Source organism: Rhinopithecus bieti, unplaced genomic scaffold (genome assembly GCF_001698545.2).
Source record: "Rhinopithecus bieti isolate Rb0 unplaced genomic scaffold, ASM169854v2 scaffold_574, whole genome shotgun sequence".
Taxonomy (NCBI): Eukaryota; Metazoa; Chordata; class Mammalia; order Primates; family Cercopithecidae; genus Rhinopithecus; species Rhinopithecus bieti.
Genome location: NW_016803605.1, coordinates 3,846,925 through 3,873,234, shown reverse-complemented (window position 1 = coordinate 3,873,234; position 26,310 = coordinate 3,846,925). Strand labels below are relative to the sequence as shown.

Here is a 26,310-nt window from a genome sequence, read left to right as displayed (position 1 = left end):
AGCTGTCAGTGGCTCTCACGGGTGAAAGAGCGGCAGCTTTGCAGATGAACGCTGCCCAGCACAGCTCAGCTCTGATCTGGGTCACTTCTCAGAGGCAGGCACACCCCCCAACGGCCGCCCCCCACAGTAACCTGAGCCTCCGGACCTCGGTTTCCGGAGGAACATCACGATCTCTCTCGGAGGGAATGCCTGCTAGCCGCACGCAGAACCAAATGTGCTGAGAAACCTAGGCCAGGTTGAACAAGCCCGGGCTGCTCCCGCCAGGCCAGAAAAAAGAGGCATTGTCTGCAGCCAGGAGCCACCACATGGGCTGTACCCATGGGCATGTCTTGGGGCCATCTGTGCTGGGCCTTCAGTTTCCTGGGTTGTAAAACAAGTGGCTGCTCCAGGCCTCGGGGGCGGCCAAGGCTTCAATCTGGAGCAGGTGGCGACCCACTGGAGCAGGTGGCAACCCCAAGCCCCCACCCCACAGGCACTGATGCACCCCAGCTCCACTTCTCCTCCCGACCTCCATGGGGCCATGTGCTTGTTACAGCTCCCATTTCCCAGGGAGAAGACTGAGGCTCTTTGCACAGGCAGAAGCAGGTCAGCGGGAAGATGAGCAAACGCCACTTCCATCTTCCAGGCTGCCACCCTGAGCAGCCACGGGAGGGGACACCTCACAGCCACTGGTGCAGCCAGTCCCCAACACAGCACTTGGTGGCACCAGCTCCTTCCATCACAGCAACGCTGTGAGGGATTCTGTTATCATTCCCATTCTACAGCAGGAGAGACTGTTGCACAGAGAGGCTGAGCAACTTGCCCAAGGTCATACAGCCAGCAAGGGCACAGCCTGGATGCAAACCCAGGCAAGCCACCTCTTATGTCCAGCTTACCCACTGTGTCCTGGGACGCTGTCACCGGCATACCCATGCCTCCTGCTCAGCCTGGAGGAGACTGTAGTCTCTCCCACCAGGCTAGAGCCAGGCCTAGCAGACCTCCCGTCCCATATCCCTGCTCACGAGACCAGGCCAGCTCCTGCCAGCCAGAGGTGCCCATGGGCCGCACAGACAGGCTGTGGGCATCTCCATGTCCACTTGAGAGCCTGCTGCACACCGTCCACCCCGGGCCCAAGAGGAGAGGCAAGGCCACATCCTCACCTCCCTCACAGCCCCAGCTCCATGACCTCCCTCATCACAACCCGGAATCTGGACTCCAACCCTTGCTGCTTCACTTCCTCTCCCCCCACAACCGCAAACACAAGATCCATGAAGCAAGAGTCACACCTTTGTGTCCCCCAGAGTCCCAGCACACTGCACACGGCAGGTACTCAATAAATGCTTGCTGAATGCATGAACATCCTAAGAGCAAAATCGCAGGCGTGGAGCTGAAGCTCAAAGACCAGTTTGCAAACAGAGAGACTGAGGCTGAGAGCACAGTCGGCGTGTGCTTAAAGCCCAGATTTCGGGGTGCCACCTATACCAGGCCAGGTCCATCAAAGGCAGCCAAGTGTCCCAAATATCAGGTAACTGACCCTAGGTCCACACAGCCAGCCGGCTCCACTCCAGGTCTCCATGTGGCCAAGAACTCTGATCCCCACTCCTGGAAGCCCCAGTGCCAGCCCCAGTGCCAGCCCCCATGGCGAGACTATAAGGCCATCACTGCCACTAAGGAATTGTGTGGCCTCTGCCAAGTAGCCTGCCCTCTCTGGGCCTAGTTTCTCCATTTGTCAAGGGCACCTGGCAAAGCCGGGGCTTGTTGGGGAATGAGTGCAACCCAGGTTCTGCGGGAGTCACCAGATGTGTGTGAAGAGTGTCCGGGGCCTGGGGCGAAGCCAGGGTAGAACCCGAGAGCCTCCTGCCTCTGGGTCCTGTCCCCTTAGCAAGGCTGTCTGAGGGGACTGTGAACAGCAGGTGGCAGGTGGGGTCTAGGGCCCTGTGGATTTGGTTGTCGGCAAGAAAGGCAGGTTTGAGCAAGGTCTCCTTCCTGGAAAGTCCGGACTCCCTGGATGGGGCTTCCTGCACTCCCAGGCACAAAGGGGTTCTCGGCCACCCAAACTTGTCCTGCACCCTCAGGCTTGGAGTGGGGAACAGTACCAACCACCGCCAGAGCCAGGTCCCCCACCTCCAGAGACTGGCGTTGCCAGCTGTGTTCATTTCCCAGGGCTGCCATAAAAATGACCTCAAACCAGGAGGCTTAAAACAACACTGATGTATTTATTTTTGTTTTTTTATTATTTTTTGACAGGGTCTCACTCTGTGGTCCAGGCTGGAGTGCAGTGGCACAATCATGGCTCGCTGTAGCCTTGACCTCCCAGGCTCAATTGATCCTCCTGCCTCAGTGTGGGACTACAGGCATGCTGCCACCATGTCCGGCTCATTTTTGTGCTTTTTTGTAGATAGGGTCTCGCCATGTTGCCCAGGCTGATCTTGAAATCCTAGGCTCAAGTGACGCGCCCACCTTGGCCTCCCAAAGTGCTGGGACTGCAGGCGTGAGCCACCAACCAACAGCAATTTCTTCTCTAACAGTTCTGGAGGCCAGAAGTCCAAAATCAAGGCGTCAGCAGGGCCCCACTCCCTCCAGAAGCTCAAAGGGAGGCTCCTTCCTGCCTCTTCCAGATGCTGGTGGCTCCAGGCATTCCTTGGCTTGTGGCTTCAGCCCTCCAATCTCTGCCTTCGTCTTCTTGTAGCTCCTGTAGTCTTGTTGTCGCCTCTTCTGTCTCTTCTAAGGACACTGGTCTTTGGATTCAGGGCCCACCTGGGTAACCCAGGATGAGCTCATCTCAGAACACATCTGCACAGACCCTTTCATCAAATATGGTCTCTGTTTGACAGGGGCTGGGTTACTAGGACATGGACCTACTTCCTGGGGGGATCACCACTCACCCCACTCCACCAGCCCCCGCCTTCTCTGACATTGCCCTTTTCCTGAAAGCTCACTCCCTGCCTAGCTCTGAGTCAACCCCAGCGGAACCCCATGAAGCAGAGGGGGAAACGGAGGCACAGGGAGTTCAGCTGATGCCCAGGGGACAAAGTGGGGACAAGGTTTGAACCTGGCTTTCCGAGTGGCCCCAACACAGTAGCCGCTGGGCATGGGCCTCCCTCCCGTTTACAGGAAACAAGGGACTCTCACGCCCACGCCTCTCAGCTAAGGGCCAAGCTGGCAGTGAGTCACCCCCACTCCACAGGCCAAGAAGAGGCTTGAAGCAACTCATCGGGGGGACCAGACAAACGATGGGGCCAGGGAGGGCTTCCTGGAGCCTCAGCTTGCTCCAGTGTCAACAGGGGAGCAAATCCCACCTCCCGCTGCTCTCTCGGGAGGATTCAACGAGACCCTGGAAGCGGACAGCTTGGCACACAGGTCCCTGGCAATCACCACCTCCCTGGTTATTACCAGGCCTGGCCCAACCCACACAGCTGCCCACCCAGCCTCTGACCCCAGCCACAGAAAGGGCCCATTGTGACATCACAGGCCAGGAATGATGTGATACCCTGGGAAGGGGGCTGGCCCCAGGAACAAAGGGCTCATTGTCATGCAAATGAACGACTCCGGAGGAAGGGGCCGGTTCCTCCACTCTGGGGTGCCCCTCCTGCCCTCTAACTTCTAAGCCACATTGGAAACCGACCCCCCAACCTTCAGAAGTGTGGGCATCTCTGGGCCTCTGCTCTGGGCTAAATGAGGCATTCTCTCAGCCTGGGAAATGGGACCCTCCCAGTTCTGAGCCACATCCCCAGAAAACAGGACCGCCTTGGAAGACAGGAATAGTATGAGGGACTTCTGGGGATGAAAGAGGGTGATCCCCTTAGCATGCTAAGCATGACCCTGAGCAAAGAAGCAACTGCCTTGGAAATGCCATTCACTTGGTAATACTGCAGGTCTGCAGCTGTGTGTCTTTGAGCAAGCTGCCTACCCTCTCTGTGCCTTATCAGGAGAGGGTGACTCTGTGCCCACTTTACAAGGCTATGGGAAGGACACAATGAACTAAGGTATGTGGAATGCTCACCTCGCCTTGGTCCTCAGCACACAAGGCTGAGGCTGTCGGCACCCCTCCCCCACTCCCCGTGCCTACGGCACCCCTGGGTTCCTTCTCATGGCCATATCTAGGAGGGGTAGGCTCTCTTGGGATGCTTGGTGGGTACCCCAGGGGCAGTCAGAGAAAAAGCGTGAGAACTTTTCCCGGTTTTCCAAATTGTCCCCAAAATGCAGGGCCTCCTTCCCCAGAGAGGCCCCATTTATGGGGAGGGGACAGGCTGAGGCCCCATGGGGGACACTGAGTCAGGCACAACTGTCTCCTAAGTGCCTGCTACATACCCAGTGCTGGGGACACAGCAGTGACCAAGATGAACAAAATCCTGGATGGAGGGGTGCTGGAGTGTGAATGTTTATGTCCCCCCAAAATCTGTATGTTGAGACCTAATTATCATGGGACAATGTCAGAGCATGGGGCCTCTGGGAGGTGATGAGCTGTCATGAGTGGGATTGGTGCCCCCGGAAAGCCACCCTGCCCCTCTTCCTGGGAGAAGCCACCATCTATGAACCAGGAAACGGGCCCTCCTCCCATGTGACACCAAATCTGCCAGCCTCTTGGTCTTGGACGTCCAGCCTCCAAAACTGTGAGCGATAAAGTTCTATTGTTTGTGAGCCACCCAGTCCAAATAGACTAAAATAAGGTGGGGACAGGGGTGACGGGCATACAGCAGAACCCAGTGGCGATGGTGTTACAAGGAGCAGTGAAGGGAGTCACAACCTGACATCAGGCCTCTCTCAGGAGGCACCATTAGCAGAGGCCTAAATCAGGGAGGCTGAAGGTCTCAGGAAAGGGTGTTCCCAGAAGAGGTTACAGCCAGGCTGGGTGTGGTGGCGCAGGCCTGTAATCCCAGCACTTTGGGAGGCTGAGGTGGGTGGATCACTTGAGGTCAGGAGTTCAAGACTAGCCTGGCCAACATGGCAAAACCCTGTCTCTACTCAAAATACAAAAATTAGGCATGGTGGTACAAGCCTGTAGTCCCAGCTACTCGGGAGGCTGAGGCAGGAGAATCACTTGAACCTGAAAGAAAGGTGGCCACGGCTCTGCAGTCCAGCCTAGGGGAAAGAGTAAGACTTTGTCTCAAAAAAAAGAGGTTATAGTCAGTGCAAAGGTCCTGAGGCAGGCCCATGATTAGGGGCCCCAAAGAACAGCAAAGAGGCTCATGAGGCTAGATGCCCCCACACGACTGATGCCCACGGGACACAAGCCTCCACCACGCCACTGTGATGACAGGAACACCCTTACAGCAGCTCAGTCGTGGGGCCCCACAGGCCCTGCAGGCACCACCTGTCCCCCAGCCTGGGATGCTCTGGAGCCCTCTGGGATCCTCAGGCACAAAGCAAACCCCACCTGGACCCCCTGGGATGTCCAAGGGACCAAGCTCAGTTACAGGCCAGCTTCATGGGGGAGTCCTCTACTAAAAATACAAACATTAGCTGGGCTTGGTAGCATGCGCCTATAGTCCCAGCAACTTGGGAGGCTGTGACAGGAGAATCACTTGAACCCAGGAGGCAGAGGTTGCAGTGAGCTGAGATTGCGCCACTGTACTGCACTCCAGCCTGGGTGATGGAGTGAGACTCAGTTTCAAAAAAGGGAAAAAAAAAAATCTCAAGATCCCAGGATCCTGTGTGCCCTTCACCCACTTGTGTGTGTGTGTGTGTGCGTGTGCGCGTGCGTGTGTATCTGTGTGGGTGTCTGCATGTGAATATGGGTGTGTGTGTGCGAGTGTGAGTGTGCGTATGACTGAGTGTGCATGTGAGGAGCCGTGTGCATGTTCACGAGTGTGTGTGTATGGTGCGCATGTTCGTGTGACTGAGTGTGTGTGTGTATGGTGTGCATGTTTGCGAGTGTGTGTGTAAGTATACGTGCGGGTATGTGCGTGTGTGTGTGCATGTAAGTGTGAGTGTGCGTGCATTTAGTTCTATGTGTTCTTATTACATGTGCAGACTCCAGTGATCACAACCAGTCCATGCCGAGCTGCCTCGTCACAAAGGCCCTGTGCTGACTTCTGTTCTGAACCTTACCCAGGACTCTTCTCCACTGGGTAGGAAAATCGAGTCCCTGAGGACTTTGGCAAAGGTCGGGGCAGCCACAACACAGCTCTGTGGCCAACCCAAGTGGACATCAAGGCCTTGGGGGTGACAAACGGACACGTATGACCACCCCCCACCTTCGGAGGCCACTCTCGAGGTCCCAGGAGAGGCTCCACGACAATGAGACAATGGGCAGCTGGCGCGGGGGGCCTGGATACCCGGGGAACTCTCCGCTGGCTCCTGCTGGCCCAAGAGCGGAGGCCCTGAGCCAGTCACTGGCCCAGCATCCGGTGTCACTTACAAACACAGGACGGCTGCCACCTTCCGCAGGAGAACTAGCCCTCCCGCCCCAGCCCCCAGGCCACACCAGGCACTGTGGGGGGTGCCTCGCCCAGGGCTGGCACGGAGGGGCTCAGGCTGAGTGGGAGACAGGGCAGAACAGGCAGGCATGGGGGGAGACCTGGGGACCCCAAACAAAGGCAGAGCCTGGGAAGCACCCACCCAGCCTACCTCCCATTATCTGGGCCCAGGTTTCTATAAAACAGGAGAGCTCTCTGCAGAGAACAAAAGAAAACTGGACAGAACTCGAATGTAAATCCAACCTTGTGGTTACAATTACGGAGGCCCACCCAGGCCAGCACTGCGCGGACCCCTTCAGGCTTCTCTCGGGCTCTCCTGAGACACACCGGCAGGCTGCAGTGCTACCACTGTGGTAAAGGACAAGGAAACTGAGGCTCGGTGGGATTCCAGGACTTGCCCAAGGTCACACCATCCTTGAGGGGTTGAGCCGGCACTGGAACCTCAATCCGGCCACTACAACTTCATAAACACCATCGCCCTGAGATGCCGAAATCCCAGGGCCGCCGCCGCCCCCAGACGAGGTGCGTGTATTGTTAGCATCGAGAAAACAACTTCAGCACCAGCAAATTATCGACTGTGAGCCTATTATGAGCCAGAAGGCAGGTTTCATTCACTCCCTTAGGCCATACAGCCTATGAGGTGGGGAAACATGCAACATCCATTTGCCAGATGGGAAAACTGAGGCGCAGAGACAGTAAGTTACTTGCCCAAGGTCACACAGCCAGGAAGCATCCAACCAGGACAGGAACCCAGGCAGTCTGCACCGAGTTCCCCCCAAAACTGCAGCTCCTTCTCCTGTCAGTCTCATGCTTATGTAGACCCCACTATTGCCCCATTTTACAGACGAGGAAATTGTGGTCTGCAAAGGGGAGGCGACATGCCCAAGGTCACACAGCATAGAAAGGACGGAACCAGGACTCAAACCCAGGTCTGTGGCAAAGGAGCAACACTGCCTGGAAGCCCAGCCCTCTCCCCTCCCCAGCCTGGGCTCGGAGGTCCCCAGGAGCCATTCCCACCACCTCCCTGCGGCCGCAGCGCACCCAGACCTCAGGACAAGTCACTCCCTCATTCCCCAGCTTGCAACTAAAGGCTCCTTGTGAGCTCGGGAAGCCCTTCCAACTTTCCAGTGTTTATCCCGGCTTCTCACTGCCAAGTCCCTGGGCAAGCCTGGGCCGGTGGCGCTGATTTCAAACCAGACACGGGCACCGAGCCAAGCGCCACCTCGGTGGGGAGCCGGGCGCCGGGGCCGGGCTGCAGCGCTGCCTGCACCTGGCTCTCCCCTGCCTGAGCCCACCCCAGCGCCCCAGGGCAGAGCCTCGGGAGCACCCACCATCACACACCCTCCTGAAGTCAACTCCGGAACAGAAGCCCCCTGAGTCCCCAAGGCTCACCATGCTCCCCAGCAGGGACGCCGGATGTGCACCGAGGCTCCAGGAGAGGAGCCTGGTGCCCACCCGGGTCCGCTCCCATGCAGGCTGGCCAAGAAGCCTCTCCCCAGCCAGCCCGGCCAGCGCCTCAGGCGCTCTTCTCTGTGACTGCAGCAACTTTGTCCGGTAAGACAGCCCTGCCCACCATCCCACTGAGCTCAGGGCCGACAACACTGTGCTGCCAGGGGAGGGTCCGGCCGCCCCCACTGGCTGACCTGCGGCCACTCAGCCCCCAGCCCTGGCCACCACCTCAAGCGACAGAACTGGGGCTCTTTCCAGATGAATTCCTCGGCCCCCAACCAACGCCCCCTGCACAGGGCCTGCAGGCCACAGCCCTCCACCCCAGTCTGTGCCCACCTCCCCCGGCCAGAGTGACCCGGCCACACTGTGCCTCCCTGCGCACACCAAGCCCGGCGACTTCTCTTACCCGAGCACATGACCAACCTCGCTCACGTCAGCTCCAAACACAACTTGAAGTAACTCTCCCACAAGAAAAAAAAAAAGAAAAGAAAAGAAAAGTGCCAGCCAGCGGGCCAGCAGAGTCCACACACAGGCTGTGCTGCCGGCTTCCAGGAGGCACACCGCAGCCAACATCAGACCCATCCTTCCCCCAGGATGACACCCGCAGAGGGGCGGCCCCAGAGGGCGGCCTCACCTTCCCGCGAGACTACAGCTCCCATCCTGGCCCGGGAGGCCCTGCGGGGCCAGGCCAGGCGCCCCAGGCTTCCAGCCCGATGCCCCCCAAACCCGGGCAGGCCAAGGCCCACTAGCGACAAGAGCGGGGCCGCCTGACCCCACGGCTGGGACACGAACGAGACGTCGGGCCTCCAGCGGTCCGTTCTCGCCTCTGCCACTCCGGGCCTATAAACACAGAGAATTACATAAGTCCACTCCTCTTGTTTGGAAGCCAAAAGTACGAGCTTTTTCTCCCAGCCTTGGCAGTAAGTAATAATTCCTCATCGCCATGGTAACCCTGGCGGGCTTCCAGCCGACACTCGGGAGCTGAAACACTGTGAGGCCTTTTTATAGCTCGGCTAGAAAAACCTCTTCACTCTTCGCTGGCTGGCAGGCGAAAGCGAGCTCCAGCCCCGCTTCTCCCCCTTTAACCCGCTTCCTCCCAGCCTGGACTGTCCAGCCTCGGGCCGCACCTGCACCTCCACCCTGCGGCACAGCTCTGGCGCCCTGGCTGGGGCCTGGCTCGGGACTGGCTCGGAACCCAGGCCTCGGCCCATGCCTCCCCCATCCTCCGTCCTGAGGGCCAGATGGCCAGAGGGGCAGGCTCTCCCTTGCAAATATTTCTGTCCTTCTTTTAATCCTAGGAAAAGAAAGCTTGACCCCCTCACACTGGCATTCTGATCTAGGGTCATCTCGGTGACAGGCCTAGAAAAGAAGACATGGCCAAATAATACACACACACACACACAGGCCAACAACGATGGCTTGGTAGTCAGCCAGGAGTCTGAACCTTGGCTGCAATTAGCTGTGTGACTCAGAGACAAGTCTGAGCTTCTCTGGGTGTCAACTTTCCATCCGTAGAAGGGGCAGGCTAAGTTCTGCTTCTCCAAGCGCTCTGGAAAGCAGAGACGAGGTGCCAGGGGAAGCTGCTGGAGCTCCCAGGAGGCAGAGGAGGTCCCCGAGGGTCTCCAGATTCACTTCCCTGCCCCTAGCAGCCAAGAGTTGGGCCTAAGAATGTGTCCCCGGACAGCAGCCCAAATGATGACAAGGGTCCCGGGGTGCAGACACCGGGAAGGCACCCCTGGCAGGAGCATGGCAGATGTGAAGGTCTGGAGGCTGGACCATGTGCGGTGTGTTGTCCAAGCAGAGAAGAGGCTGGCATGGCCAGGGTGCAGGGGCAAGGCGGGGAGAGTATGACGATGAAGTCAAGGAGCTAACAGGAGTGGAGCGGAAGTGGTCAGATGGACTCTGGGCCTGGCCTTCAACTCCAACAATAACACTGTCATCCTTTGTACTCTCAGGAGCATCTTGAGAGTAATAATATTAATAACAATAACAGTGGCCACGCACACAGAGCCCAGCAGCTTTGACTGTGTGCCCAGCACTGTGCTAAGCGGGTCCCCTGGTTCACCAGCTGGCCTCACACCACCGCGGCAAAGGCAGGTATGCCCCTGAGCCGGCATACACAGACAGAGCAGGAGGCAGACCCAGAGAAGGTAAGGGACTTGCCCAAGGTCAACAGCTAGTAGCTGAGCTGGGACTTGAACTGGGCAAGCCTGGCTTGTCTCCGCCATCCACATGGTAATTCAGCCACGAGGAGTCACAGAAGGGTTTTAGCACCAGATTTGCCTGTGACAGGGGCCCGTGGCCACTGGACTGACAGGGGGCCCAGACTGGCCACTAGGGGATGAGCGGCTGCGGAGGCCCCTGGAGGCCAGATGTCTCCCGTGAACAGCTGGCCCTCCAGACTTCCTCAGGAAACACCCCTGGGGGTTTTCCAGAGACCTGCCCCAAAGCCAAAGGTGGGATTCTGCTACTCTTAAGCCTTCTTTTATAGGTCAGGAAACTGAGGCACAGGAAGGCATGGCCATATTTTTAGCCCAAAGATCCAGCACCATCTTCCCACCCAGACCATCGCCGAGACCAGGTGGGACCATGAAACCCAGGAACGGGCCAAACTGGCCCCATGCAAACACCACCAGGAAGCGGTGCCTGAGAGCAGCCGAGTCAGGCCTCACCACCTCCTTTTGTTCGTTGTTGTTTGTTTTGGACACAGACCTGCATCCAGACCTTTGCCAAAGGCTGGCCCTGGAATCTGCAGTAACTCCTCCCACCCCCTCAGAGCGACCGTGTGCTATGGGCAGGTTTGACACTGGGCCGTGTCTCTTCACGGCCACTCGTTCTGCTTCCTGTGTCTTCCCGCCAGATGCTGGGCAGCAAGTCGTTTGCTGAGTGACTTAATGAAGACCACAAATCATCAAACACCAGAAACAGCCACAGGCAGCAACCCCCAGACAGAGCCTGTGGCCAAAACCAAGCTCGTATTCAGAATAAGCCAGCGTTTGGTTATCTGCTCAGCAAGAGAACTCCCCATCACGCAAGCCTCCGATGGCGACCACCCCTCCATACTTTGAAAAAGCATCCCCTGGCCAAAATCTGCTGACAGGCCACTTCCTGGAGCCCGTCTGCTGAGCAGAGCTTTGACGGTGGGAAAGATCGGTGAAGACCCCCCAGAATATGATTCGCCGCAGGCCACAGGGGCCGGGGCGGTGGGCCAAAGGGGGTCTGGAAAGGGGCAGGGGGACCTTAAGCTGAGTGGCCCCAGGCAAGGCCCCCAGCCTCTTGAGGCATCAGAAGCCTCAGCTGGCGAATGGGGGAGCTCCTGCCTGCTGCCTCTCTCGGGACCCAGGTCAACAGGAACTACATGTGCAGGGCGCAGGGGGGAAGTGGGGGCCAGAACTCCGAGGGCCAGATCCAGACCCACAGCCGCAGCTACAGTTCAGCATCCAGCTCCAGCTGGAAAAGACCCCCCACTTGCTTCCTCCCCACGCACTGCTGCTTCCTGGCCAGGCACAGAGATACGAGTGGGGCAGGGTGGGGGCAGGAGAAAGAGAGAGCACCGTGAGCCAGACATGTCTGGCTATCTGCACCTCCTCAATCCGGGGCCCCAGGGCTCCGTGACCTGGGCAGCCTCAGTTTCCTCATCTGAAAAGCCACCTAGATATCAAATGGTTCTATTGATGTATGCCACACAATGGAATTCCGCCATATAAAGGAATGAAGGACTGACACCATTCAACACGGATCAACCTCAAACACATTGTGCAGAATGAAAGAAGCCAAAACCCACAGTGTATGATTCCGTCCATGAGAAATACTCAAAATAGGTAAGTCCACAGGGGCAGAAGGCAGACTGGTGGCTGCCAGGGGCTGTGGGGAGGCGGCAACGTGGAGTGACCCTACCGGTACGGACTTCCTTTTGGGGTGATGAGGACATGTTTTGGATAGAGGGGGTGGGTGTACAACACTGTGATTGCCCTAAAAACTCATGAACTGTTCACGTTAAAATGGTAAATTATATGTGATGTGAAGTTCACCTCAATTAAAAATAAATCGGCTGGGTGCAGTGGATCGCTCGAGGCCAGAAGCTCAAGACCAGCCTGGCTAACATGGCAAAACCCCATCTCTACTAAAAATACAAAATTCAGTCAGGCGTGGTGGTGCATGCCCCTAATCCCAGCTACTCAGGAGGCTGAGGTAAGAGAATTGCTTGAACCAGGAGGCAGAGGCTGCAGTGAGCCAAGATCATGCCACTGCACTCCAGCCTGGGCAACAGAGCAAGGCTCCGTCTCAAATAAATAAATTAATTAAAAGATGGTGTTGTTGAATGCACGCCACTCCAGCCCCGTTTACCGACTTCCTGAAAGCCGCATCCAACTCCCAGCTGGTAGGAGTTCCTCACCCAGGCCTGGAGCTATCAGGCATTCTAGAAGCATCTGCTGAACCCCTACTGTATGTGCTGAGCACTGGAAATACGGTAGTGAACAAGACAAAGTCACATTTTACATTTTAATTTTTAAATATATGAGTGACTAAAATAAAATTCACAACTGCATTCGTTTCCTGTGGCTGCTATAACAGATTATTACAAATTGGGTGGCTGAAACCAGCGACCTATCCTCTCACAGTTCTGGAGGCCAGAAGTCCAAGCTCGAGGTGTCACCAGGGCCACCTGCCCTCCGAAGACTCTGCAGGGGGAGCCTTCTCTGTGTCTTCCAGTTCCTGGTGTTGGGCTCCTGGTGTTCCTTCCGTCTTCACGTGGCCTTCTCCGCTGTGTGTCTTCTCTTAGAACACTTGTCATTGGATTTAGGCCCCATCCTATTCCAGGATGACCTCATCTCCAGACCCTTACCTTAGTTACATCTGCGAAGACCTGTGGCCCAAATAAGGCCAAGGTCATATTCACGGTTTCCAAGTGGACCTATGTTTGATGGGCCACAACTCAACCCACTACCAAAGCCACAACCTCAAAGAGGCAGCAATCAATCGCATGCCAGGAAACACCTTCGGTGCCCCTCTCCTTTCCCGCTAGTTCCAGAAAACTGGCTGGAAGCTGCAGAGGAGAGCTCCGGGGATCTCCAGGATGGCCCCAGGGCCGCCATACAGCCCACAGAGCTGGAAACAGACCTGAGAGGTCCCACAGCCACCCTCTCCCGGCCTGAGCCTGCTAAAAACTGACCCCGAGGAACCCAAATCCCCTTCCCTGTGGCAGGCATCCATGAGCCAGCCACTTGTGGGCGGCTTCAGGAAAGGGGCCTGCCTCGTGGATGGCGAGGCCAGACACAGGCCATCACCTCTGCCCCCAAATAAAGACACTCTCCAGACCAAAATGCATCCTATTTCCCCATCCAGGCCCGGGATTCTTCTCCACAAAAGCATCAAAATTAAGCCCTGACCACGCTGGCTAAGGGAAGCCAACGGTACTCCAGGGCTGTTTTTCTGCACGTTGTTTTTATTTTGAAAAGGGGCCGCCCCCACCCACAGCAGCTGTGAGCTGGCAGCTGGCAGAGTTAATTGCTCACTCAAGACTCACTTCCAACTGCAACACCATCCGGCACGCCAGGATAGATACCACGGGCACCCGGCAACTGGCAAGGACGGCTGGGGGCAGGGGGCAGGTGGCTGCCTGTTCAGGGGCTCCTGGGAACGCACACCCCGGCAGCAGAGGCAGTGGTATAGGAAAGAGGAGTGCCCAGGAATGCTCCAGGCCAGCCGCTGGATCCCAGGGACCCAATCCGGGAAGGACGCATCATACCGGCTGGCATCACCCAAGCTCTCAATGTGCCAGGGTCAGTGGGCTTCACGGGGCCTCCACTGTGCCTTACAACCGGGGTGTCCAGTCTTTTGGCTTCACTGGGCCACACTAAGGCCACACTGCCACTTTGAGGTCGTGGCTTTGGTAGTGGGTTGAGTTGTGGCCCAAGAACTGTCTTGCATCACACATAACACTAACATTAACGATAGCTGATGAACTTAAAAAAAAAATCGAAAAACAATCTCATGCTTTAAGAAAGTTTACAAATTTGTGTTGGGCTGCATTTAAAACCGTCCTGAGCCGCAGGTTGGACAAGCTTGCCTTACAACAATCCTATGGGGTGCTGTTATACCCATTCCATTAATACATACTGGGAAACTGAGGCAGAGAGCAGTGAAGTGACTTGCCCAAGGGGACCGGGCTAGGAAGTGGCAATGTCGGTATTTGAACCCAGCAAGTGTAAAACCCGAGTCTATGACACTAACCACTAGACTGTACTGTCTCCAAGAACGTCAGGCCCCACTGGAGACATGGTATTGTTCTCTGAGAACTGCTGTGGCCGTGGGCCTTGACTTTCAGAAACGGTATCTCCAATGGTGTCAGACGTGACTTCCCAAGACTTGGGACCTTCCGGGACAGCCCATGGGACATTCTACCCAGATTACAGTGGGGACAAAATACTTTAAAAGTCACTGCTAAGAAGAGGCTATAAAATGGTGACAACCAGTTGTGGCCATGAAGAAAACTTGTTCTGGCCGATACAATGTTTTTTAAAAACTGGACCATTCTTTATAAAATCCAGATTTCCAGCTTCTCTTGGAAAACCATCAAAATATCTAGCATGCCAGTTAGCCACAATCCCCACCCCTCCCTTTTGACCTACACTGACTCACTCCTTTCCTCCTGTGTCTGAGTTTGGGACATCCCCTTATCCCTACTTTGGCCACCTCCTCTTGCTGTTGTAAACAGTGGAACAAATGTTAAAGACCTCACTCATACAAGAGAAAGGAGTACCCCTCCTGGGATGCCAGGTGACTCTCCTTCTCTTTGACTGGCTGGGCTGGGCTGGTGGCATGATCCTGTCTGAGAACAAGGCCCGCATGGAAGGAGGCACAGCTGAGGCAAAGCCAGCTCCCAGAGGCATTGTCTGAACGCCTGGATCCAGCCATGCCTGAACATGTCCTACCCTGGCCACTCTGAGGACCCATCAACTCCCCGTCATGGCCTAACTGAACTGAACTGTGTCTCTGCCACAACTCAGGAGCCCTAACTAACTGCTCCTAACTAATCACCCCCACGTCTCCCCTTGAATGACTCGCCCCTGGACGCCTGGTCTGATGGAAGACTAATTCAGCTCTTGCTTCACCCAGGTGAACGCCTGAACCTCGTCCTCACAACCCTCACCACCCGCGATAGCACTTGCTTGTTTAACTGACAGTCTCCCTCTGGATACTAATCTAAAAGGCACAGGCAATGTCCAACTTCTAAACCGTTCTCATCCCATTGACCTACGTGAGTCCGGAACATGCCACGTGCCCAATACATGTAAATTAAAACCATGTAAATACATGTAAATTAACTGTGGAGCAAAAGAACAAAAGGGAAAGGCAAAAGTCATTAAACTTGAATTCTGCCTTAAATGTAAAAACCCACCCCGGAGGTCTGCAGAACAGTCTAAGATCCAGGGAAGCCCTCCTGGGGACCCCCTGCTCTGCTCCAGCCATTAGAGTGGGAAACTGAGGCACAGAGCCCCAATCAGCATGCCTGAAACATGGTGGCCTGAGGGCCTTCGCGCCTGCCTTTCCCTCATCCCCCTTCCTTTCACATAGCGGATGCCTCTTTATTGTCCAGGGCCCAGCTCAGATGTCACCTCCTCAGAAGCTACCCTGGAATTCTCACCTAAAATGAGTCCCCCGAAACTGAAGTCACCCCTACCTGCCCCCGCCCCGTATTATTTCACAGGCACATTTTCTTGCCTTGAAAAATCCTGTTTGTTTTTTGGCACTGCCCATCTCTCCATCAGCCTGTGTGATCCACAAGGCAAAGCCCTGCATCTTGTTTGCTGTGTTTGCCATCCCCCCGACCCAGAGGAGGCCATGGAGACACCAATCTGGCTGCAGGGAGGCAGGAAGCAGATGTCCCACATCCTGACCATCCCACACTGCCCAGAGCAGCTGCTCGTGCCTGAGGGCCCTACGTGGCACATGGAGGCTGTCCCACAACTGGCATGGCCCTGCCAAGAGATCCAGTCTGGCTGCGGCAGTGACCGGCGTACCCACAGGGCAGAGGGAGGGTTGCAGGGGGCAACTGCACTATCCACACAATGAAAAGAAGCTGCCTTGAGGTCAGGCGTTCTGGGTTCACATCCTAGCTCTGCTAGCTGGGCGACCTTGGGCAAGTCCCTTAACCTCTCTTTGCCCTCAGCCCCCCTACCTAGAAAACAGGGCTGATCATAACAGCACCTAACTTCTAAGGCTGCTGCAAAGAGTACATGCGTGTATGTATGGGGTGCATGTTAGAAATTGTAGTTAAAGTTAATAATAATAATACTGGCAACTCACACACAGCACTAAAGCAAGAAAAGGGTCAGGAAATGTTAACTTTTATAGTAAATACAGTATTTGCTCTGTGCCAGGTCCTGTTTGAAGCATGTACACACATTAGTTCCTCCAAGATGGGCTGCTTATTATCCACTGTGAGTGTTCCAGCTCCTCCAGGCAGCCTCTCTGGATTCTTCCAACCCCCAGGAACACCATGGACACACACAATTTTTCATGTGGGTCTGTCCTCAACTCCTCTCTCCACCCCAGGTTACAGTGAGGGGCAGGGAGAGCCCCAAACCCCACAACCCTGAAGTCAGCACCAGGGGAATGTGCGAACTCCCACTCCCATCCAAGCCACGGCCCAGAAACGCAGGCCCTGTCTGGCTGCACAAGTACACCATGGAAAGCAAAGGGTGTTCCCTCCCTGGGCCCCGGGTGGAGGCCCAGACATCCCAAGGGTTCAGGCCCCATTGCCTCATACAGGACCTGGAGTCTGGAGACACGGAGAGGCACCACGGAGGGAACAGGTGTGGGCTCTGGCTGGGCACCAATGTGGATGCGTGGACAGCGAACGAGGACAAGACTGCCCCCAGCCACCCCCATCCTCTGTCCATGCCCAGCACATGCTCAGGTCCTGAGGAGCAACCATGAGGGTGGGGCAGAGCTGGTCTCTTCTCCCCACCGGACAGACAGGACACTAACCAGTCAGCCACAGCAAGGACCCCAGCAAAGCCAGCCTGGGGTGCACACAGCTTCCTGCACTTCTCGGGGAGAACAGGCAGCCCCCTCCACATCAGGGACACGAGGTGGCCCCCGTTCCCCAAACCAGGCAGTAAGAGACAGCTAGAATACTAGCTTCACCACCTCCCAGCTGTGTGGTCTCAGTCATGCCCCTCCACCTCCCCGAGTCTCAGTTTCTCCATCTGTACTATGGGTCTAAGGACCATTATCACAGGCAGGACAGAAAGTCTCCCAAGAGCCAGCCAATCAGGGCCCCTGAAAGAGAAAGACAAGATCTGGAAAGAAGCTATTTTAATTTCAGCAAATGGGCTTGCTTTGTCATTAGTGAAACACGATTTTATTTTACGGTTCAGAATGGCATCTGTTTATGGCAGTCGTGGAAGAGATGACGAGATCTTTTCAGCAGTGAAACCTCAGGAGGCTTTGGGCCATCCTGATTCAGTAAATCCCTCAACAGGCCGCGCTAAAGGGTAGATGGCAAACACAGCGCCGCGCACAGACGTGGCCACAGCACATATAGCATGCCCTGGATAGCGAGGCGGGAAGGACGCCCGCCGGGGCAGACGACCTGAGTGCAGAGTTCACTGGCTGTGTGACCTCGGGCAAGATGCGGAATCTCTCTGTGCCTCAGTTTCCTCATATGTAAAGAGGGGATGATGATAATCCCTACTTTATAAGAGCTTTTAGGTGATGAAATACTTTATTTATTTTTATTTTATTTATTTATTTTTTTGAGACACAGTCTCGCTCTGTCACCCAGGCTGGAGTGCAGTGGCACAATCTCGGCTCACTGTAAGCTCCACCTCCTAGGTTCATGCCATTCTCCTGCCTCAGCCTCCCGAGTAGCTGGGACTACAGGCACCTGCCACCACACCCAGCTAATTTTTTGTATTTTGTTTTAGTAGAGACGGGGTTTCACTGTGTTAGTCAGGATGGTCTCTATCTCCTGACCTTGTGATCCACCCGCCTCGGCCTCCCAAAGTGCTAGGATTACAGGCCCGAGCCACCACGCCCGGCCCTATTTTTTTTTTGAGGTGGAGTCTTGCTCTGTTGCCCAGGCTAGAGTGCAGTGGCACGGTCTCAGCTCACTTCAGTCTCTGCCTCCTGGGTTCAAACAATTCTCCCCAGTAGGTGGGATTACAGGCGCCCGCCACCACACCCGGCTAATTCTTCTGTTTTTATTAGAGACGGGGGTTTCACCATGTTGGCTAGGCTGGTCTCGAACTCCTGACCTCAGATGATCCTCCTGTCTCAGCCTTCCAAAGTGCTGGGATTACAGACGTGAGCCACCGCACCCAGTCAATTAAATAAATTATAACATGTAAAGTATGACACAATGACAATCACAAACCCTGTAAGGACTGTTGCTGTCACAGCCATCAGGTGTTCCCACTTCGAAGCTCCAGTAGGTTTATAAACCCAACAGCACCGTAAAGACAGGTCCACCTGGATCCCTGGGACTTGGCACTCAGGTTGTCTGCCCTGGCCCGCATCCTCCCCGCCTCGCCCTCTAGGGTGTGCTGTGTGTGCTGTGGCCGCATCTGTGCAGGGCACCGTGTTGGTCATCTACCCTTCAGCAAGGCCTGTTGAGGGATTTGCTGAATCAGGATGGCCCGAGGCCTCCTGAGGTTTCACTGGGGAAAAGACCTCGTCATCCCGTCCACGACTGCCATAAACAGGCAGACTGGGGAAACAACCCTCCAGGGACCGCCCCCCCGCCCCTGTACCACCACCACCACCACCACCAAGGCTCTCTGGGAGCCCCTACAGCACGCCTCCCCACCTCCTCCCTCCAGCTGGGGTGGGGATGACTATGAGACACATGTCAGAGCCGAAGATTAAAAACAAGTATAATGATCGGGCAGGCATCCATCCACAATGATGAATCTGATGTAATTAGGCACCCCGCTAACTTCATTACTTATTTATTTACGGGATTGCTTATTTAATTTACGGGGCTCCTTCCCCGAAAAGTCATCTTAGCTGACACCCCTCAGGCAAGGAAAAGGAGAAGGAGGCCCCTCTTTCATCCCAGCCCATTCCTGGGCTTCTATATGTCATGCTCCTCCCTTGCCCCAAAATAGCTCCCCGGAAGGCAGGTGTGGTTTTGCCCAAGACAACAGGATTGAGCAAGGGAGACCCTCGGCAGAGCCAATGCCTGACATTCACAGTGCTCAGTGCCAAAGGACAGTGCTTGACCCGGAAGGCACAGCGTAGCCTCCACACCCTCATCTCTCCAGCAGAGGAAACCCTAGGAAAAAGACGGGTGGTCCTGGCCCCAGCCAGCCACCAATTCTTGGCATGACCCTCTGGACTGGCAAACACATCACTGCAACAAACGGAGCTGGCGTCTCCCAGCCTGAAGGAGGGGAAGGGCACACAACTCACAGTCATGAGTTTCATTTCTTGTCGGAATGGAAGTCACCTGACCTGTCAGAGCCTCAGTTTCCTCATCTGTAAGATGAGTGTTAAGAACAACACCGCCGGGCATGGTGGCTCATGCCTGTAATCCCAGCACTTTGGGAGGCCAAGGTGAGCGGATTACGTGAGGTCAGGAGTTTGAGACCAGCCTGGCCAACATAGAGACACCCCGTCTCTACTAAAAATACAAAATTAGCTGGGCGTGATGGCACGTGCCTATAATTCCAGCTACTCAGGAGGCTGAGGCAGGAGAATCGCTTGAACCTGGGAGGCGGAGGTTGCGCTGAGCCAGGATCGCGCCATTGCACTCCAGCCTGGGCAACAAGAGCAAAACTCCGACTAAAAAAAAAAGAGAACAACACTCACTAATCCTAGCACTTTGGGAGGCCAAGGCAAGCGGATGACCTGAGGTCAGGAGTTCAAGAACAGCCTAGCCAACATGGCAAAACCCTGTCTCTACTAAAAAAAAAATATAAAAAGTAGCCAGACGTGGTGGTGCACGCCTGTAATCCCAGCTACCTGGGAGGCTGAAGCAGGAGAATCGCTTGAACCCAGGAGACAGAGGTTGCAGTGAGTTGAGATGGCACCACTGCACTCCAGCCTAGGCGACAGAGCAAGACTCTGCCTCAAAAAAAAAAGACAAAAAAAAACAAAACAAAACAAAACAAAAAAAGAACAACACTCACAGCTAACTAACCCCAAAAACCCCAACTGGTGCCATCCAGCGTTGCACTGTGGTCTCAACCACTGCAATCAGAAGAGAAGCAGTCAGTCAACAGCATAAAGACTAGAAAGGAAAAGACAAAGTAGCGCTGGCAGACATGTGATTATCTCCCCCCATCCAGGAGACCCCACCAGCTGGCCGAACACATAAAATCAAAACACAGAACCACAGCTTTGCCCAAAAGGCAGCAAAAGCTGAAAAACGTAATCGAAAGTGCATTAGGGTCTCCTGGAACGGCTAACATTAAAAGACTGACAGTAGCAAGTGCTGGCAAGGATGTGGAACAACTGGAACTCTCATCCACTGCAGGTGGGCATGCAAAATGGGACAGCCACTTTAGAAAACAGCTGGTGGTTTCTTATAAACTAAAATAACACATTTACCACGTGACCTAGCAACCCAACACTTAGATATTCGCACAAAAGAAAACATGTTCACACAAAGACTTGTGTGACACAAGAGTGTTCAGAGCAGCTTTATTCCCAACAGCCAAAAACTGGAAACTTCGATGTCCATCAACTGATTAATGGATAAACTGTAATATATCCACACAATGGAATATTACTTATCCATGAGAGAGAATGAATTGATACATGAGCAACACGGGTTATGCAGAGTGAAAGAAGCGAGACACAAAGAAGTACATACCTGGGGATAATTTTATTAAAAAATTCTAGAAGAGTTAAAAGCTTCTGTAACAGCAGATCAGTGGGTACCTCTAGTCAGGGGCAGGGAGGGGGCGCTAGGGATTTAGTGTCAAGGGACTGGTGGGGATTTAGAGGGGACAGAAACACTTGATTTTGATTGTGGAGGTGACACAAATGTTTACATTTGTCAAAACTCATGCATTGAACCCTTAAAATGGGTGTATCATTATAGGTTAATTATATTTCAGTGAAGATGATCTTAAGTGTAACAGGGAAAGAGATGCACATATTAACACTACTCACTCCATTCCCAGTGCCCAGGGACTATTTCCTCACTTCTAAATCAGTCTGCTGGTTCCTAAACTGGCCCTCAAGTTTCCCAAAGGCCCCTGATGTATGAGCATTGGACAGTTTGGGTCCGGGTTGAACCCCAGCTTTGTCCTATGCTAGCTAGGTCATTTAGGGCACTGCGGCCCTTTGGGCAAATCACTTTGCCTCTCTGCCCCTCAGTTTCCCCCTCTACAAAAGCAAGGTGAGAAATACCACACTCCTCAGAAAACTGCAAGTAAAATGAACCAAAGTGAACGTACCAAGTGCAGGCCCCAGCATACACGAGGGGCTTCATTATTGCTGCTGCCAAGTGACAAATTGTCAAGCACCAGGCCCAGTGTGGACAGAGCTGGCCAGGATTCTTGTAACCCTGACAAACACAACACACTTCCCCACCCCACCAGACAAGGCTCTGGGCTCAGATAGCTGCCCCCAGGCCCCGAGGACTCAGGCCGGGGCATTTAACTGATGCCTGCTGTCCACCCAGGACACGGTTCCTGGGCTCCACCCAACCCGCCCCTCCTAGGGAAGCAGGGACAAAAGGATGGGGCCTCGTGGGGACGGCTGGCCCTGAGGACAACATGGGCACAGGCACATGCGAGGTCATTTCAGGAGAAGGATGTCTGGGAGGCATCCATCAACTCATGCTGAAGAAGAGTCCAGCCAGAGCCCACCCATTTATAAAAGAAAATGATAGTAATAATAGAAGGACAGGGAGGGGGCTGTAGGATGGGGGCTCTGCACCAGCTCCCGCGGGCCTGTCCAGGACTCCTGCTCCCCTCTGAGTGATGGCGGGGCAGGCGCCTGGAGCCAACAGCAGGAGGGGCATCCCCCGGGCCCGATTAGCGGGCGGCCGCAGGCACACACACTCAACTGTCAGCCTCCTCCTCTCAGCCCGCCATCACAGGCACCATTAATTGCTGTCATTTGAGGGTGGCCTGTGGGGAGAAGGAGGGAGGAGGAGAAGGAGGGGTAGGGAGCAGGAAGGAAGGGGGAGGGGAGGAAGGAATTGCAGGGAGCCCCTGCCCAGGGCTTAGCATCCAGGCTGGGAAGGAGAGGGAGGAGGATGGCAGACAGGGAAGGGCAGGGGGAACTCCACTGCTCTCCTCCCCACCCAAGAAGGGCCCAGGGCCCCGTCCAACTGGGGATAAGGCTGGTCCTCTCAGAGCCCCCAAGAGGCAAAATCCCACTGGGCCAGGGCCCTAGAACCTCCCCACACACATCTTTGGTGTCCCTGATCACCCGCCCAGGGTACCCCGAGACCCCAGCCCCCACCCACACCTGACCCCTCACCCTGATGTATAGACGATCCCAGACGCCCACCTCCCCACCCCACTCCCAGCTGAAGAATCACTCACAGAGCTTTGAGTCATGGGGAACCCACTTTCGGGGCCAGGGACTCCCGCAGCCCCCTTCTAAGGTCCTAGGTCCGCAGGGAAGAGTGCCGCTGGGAGCCTGGGGCCAAGTCCTCCCTCTGCTACTGCACCCTAGGGACACCATATTGCCTCCCTGTGCCTCAGTTTCCTCATCTGGAGAATGGGGATAAGGAGGCTGCCCACCTCCAGGGTCACTCTGAGATTTAAGGAGGTAATTCCACAAAGTGTTTAACTGGGGGATGACATACGTGCATGCATGGCCAGTGTTGGCCCCGACGTCTGTCCCCCCTCATCTCCCCCATCCCCCCTTCTACCATCAGGGTTCTTCCACAGAAAAGGCTGCACTCCCCCACCCCCAGCGTGGAGGGTCCCAGAGGCACCCCACAGAGCTGCCAAGTGGGTGTTGCGGCGCAGGGCATCTGGACAGCGTCTGTCCTCTGCGAGGGGAGCACAGAGCATCTGCCTGCCTCAATGTGCCCCCACGGCCCTGCTCCCACTCACCCCTGCTGGCCCCCAGACAGGCCTTGCCTTCAGGCTGAGGAGCCACTTGGGTCCTGCAAGGGGGCTCCTGGGAGCATCAGGTTCCCTCAGCAGGGGAGAAGGAGGCCCCACTCCACCGTCTGTCTGCCTTCCCGGCCTCCCTCAGATGTGATGGATCGCCCCGGCGGAGGAAGCTAAGTGCTTGCAGACAAAAAGCCCTTTTATCGTCCTCGGATGGGCCACTGGCATGACAAGCAGATAACTCAGCCACAGGAGGAAGGCTCCCCATTAGGCTGGAGACGGAGACGCCGATGGATGGGGGACAGAGAGGCAGAGGAGGAGGAGGCCAGGAAAAACAGCCCAGGCCAGGCCACTTTCCTTCCAACTTCAAAGCCCCCTGAGCCTAGGCAGAAAGCCCTGCTGAGCTCATCACCTTGTGAGGGACGGCCACCATCCCACTCCTCCTTCCCCCTTCCCTCCAAATCCCACTACTCCTTCCCCTACCTCCAAACTCCACTCCTCCTTCCCCCCGCTCCAAATCCCACTCCTCCTTCCCCTCCCCTCCAAATCCCACTCCTCTTTCCCCCTCCCCTCCAAATCCCACTCCTCCTTCCCCCCCTTCCAAATCCCACTCCTCCTTCCCCTCCCCTCCAAATCCCACTCCTCTTCCCCCTCTCTCCAAGATGAACCTGGTTGTGAGGCCCAGGGCTTAGGGCCCAAGGCCCAGCCCCAGGAAGCAGATGGCCTGCAGGGCTGATCTCCCCTCCTGCCCAGTGGGAGGTCCCCAAAGGCTCAGGACAAAGGAAAGAAGCCTCCCCCAGGAAAACTCCCCCCAAGTAACTCAGAATCCCACAACCCGAGAGGCTCATTCCAAGCCGCTTCGGTGCCTTGGCAGGGCTGTTCCCTCGGCCTGAGTCACCCTTCCCCCAGATACCTACGTGCTCCCTTCCTCCCCTCCTAAAGGTCTTTGCTCAAGGGCCAGCTTCTCAGGGAGGCCCACCCTGACCCCCACTTTGAAACTGCAACCTCCAGCCCACCCACACGCTCCCCAGACCCCTTCACGGCTTGTTCCTCAGTCCGGTGCTAGACTCGCTAAGCGTTGGACTTACTGACTTTCGGTCATAGTCTGTCTCCCAGCTGCACACCCAGGCTGTGTGGTGTCATCCAAGCTCATCCAACCCCGGCCCAGGACGCCTTTGAATGTGGCCTGACACACATTTGTAAACTTTCTGAAAACATTATGAGACCTTTCTGTGATTTTTTTTTTTTTTTTTAGCTCATCAGCTATCATTAGTGCTAGTGTATTTTCTGAGTGACCCAAGACAATTGTTCTTCCAATGTGGCCCAGGGAAGCCAAAAGATTGGACAATGGTGGTGTAGCCTGTGGTTCCCAGGCTACCTGTACGGTGTGTGGCTGGACTGACTCCCACAGGCTGCTCGAACCCAGTGGTACACTGTGTATCCAAAGGAACAGTAATAGAAAGGAATAATTCAAAGGAATAGAAAAGGAACAGTAAAAATGTGGTATTGTCCGGGCATGGTGGCTTACACCTGTTATCCCAGCACTTTGGGAGGCCGAGGCAGGAGGATCACTTGAGGTCAGGAGTTCAAGACCAGCCTGGTCAACATGGCGAAACCCCGTCTCTACTAAAAATACAAAAATTAGCCAGGTATGGTGGCACACACCTGTAATCCCAGCTATTAAGGAGGCTGAGGCAGGAGAATAGCTTGAACCTGGGAGGCAGAGGTTGCAGTGAGCCAAGATCACGCCATTGCACTCCAGCCTGGGCAACAGAGCAAGACTCTGTCTCAAAAAAAAAAAAAAAGTGGCATTATAATCTTATGGGACCACTGTCATATATGCGGTCCACTGTTGACCAAAATGTCGTTATGCAGCACATGACTGTATTTGGAACAAGAATGAAATCTCCTGACAGCAGCCTGTGATAAGCCAGAACACGCTGTGTGCCCGCCGTGTGCCCGAGCCTCCATGTGCACGAGCCCGGCAATGCCCTCGGCGACCGTCTGCCTGGCTGGGAAATGAGCACTCCAGGGAAAACTTGCTGGATTCCCTGGGAAGGGTGAGAAGGGGTTCTTTGCTTCTGGCTCTTTGGTTCCAGCTGAAAGATCTGGGACAGGTGACCAAGCTGTGCCTCAGTTTCCCCACTTGTAAAATGAGGCTAAGCACCCATTCTGGAGTGTTGCTGTGAGGGTCACGAAATGGTGCGACATGTGAAAAGCATGACCTGTGATTATGACTTGTGAGGACCTTCTCTGGCCAGGCACTGCTCTCTATGAGCGTTAATCATCACAGCAACCCTACAAGGGGAAACTGTTACTGCTCCCCAGTCTACAGATGGAGAGACAGAGATACAGAGAGATGAAGCAACCTGGCCCCGGTGCCCAGCACAGAAGTAGCAGTGACAAGACTGGGACCCAGGCCACCTCTTTGCCTGCTGGGCTCAGGGACCACAGTGGTGGTTCAGCCTGAGGGCTTCCTCCGGCACCCAACACCCAAACACCTGGGCCCATCCACAGGCCCCACCCTGGCCAAACCTGCAGGCCCACCACCAAAGCACAAAAGCAATATGACCCAGAACCCCGGAGCCCAGGGAAACCCACCCTCCTGACACTGACACTGTCAGAGACCCTCCCATCTCTCAGGCGTCATCAAAAAATCACCGCACCAACTCAGCCAGGAAAGAGCCTGTCCCCGGGGGACCCCGCAAACTGCCCTAGTTGCTCGCTGCACTGGACAGCTCTGATATGCCAGACCCCACACGCCCCCCGAGGCCCCCACCACACACTCCAGGCCGAACCTGGCTCCAAGTAATTCCAGACCCCCTTCCTGCGAGAAGGTCCAGGCAGGATGAACCTCCTGGGGACACTAAGTGGAGACAGACATGAACCTACCAGAAACTGCCTCCAGCAAGGCTGTGTCCTCAAAGACTCAGGGAGACCTGTGGAGAAAACATGGGTTTCGTTACTTGACATCGCATGTATGGAGTTTGGCATGACGACCTCAATGTGCAGGGAAAAAAGACCATGTCTGCGTCAGGGCCCATGCATCGTAAGCACTAGGCCAAGTATTTCTCCATGACAACCCTGTGAGGCAGGTACTGCTACCTATTTGACAGAGAGGGAGACTGAGGCTCAGACAATCAAATCTCATGCCCAAGTTCTCAGAACGGGGAAGTGACGGAGCTGTGATTTGATCCCAGATTGTGGATTTAAAGGCAGTCCACACTCTGGCAAGACCACCAAGGGGTCCAGGGCCACATGGCTAGGCTACTGGGAAACTGCCCCATTACCTACCCAGAGGACCCCACAAACAGGCAGATGGGTCGACCGACACCTGAAGGATGGTGTCGGGGGAGGGGGTGTCTACTATTCTCATACAAGAATTTATTTTGTTTGGTTGGTATTTTGGAGTGTTTTTGTTTTTGTTTTGG

At 55.3% G+C, this 26,310-nt stretch overlaps 1 protein-coding gene across 1 annotated transcript in view; it reads right to left on the bottom strand.

The window, feature by feature from the left end:
• The window catches only part of NCOR2 (nuclear receptor corepressor 2), a 215,857-nt gene extending 190,039 nt beyond the window's left edge, over window positions 1-25,818 (bottom strand). The window contains 1 exon segment of the mRNA XM_017889687.1: window positions 25,772-25,818. The gene's annotated coding sequence lies outside the window, so the exon portion shown is untranslated.
• Window positions 25,819-26,310: the final 492 nt, after the last annotated feature.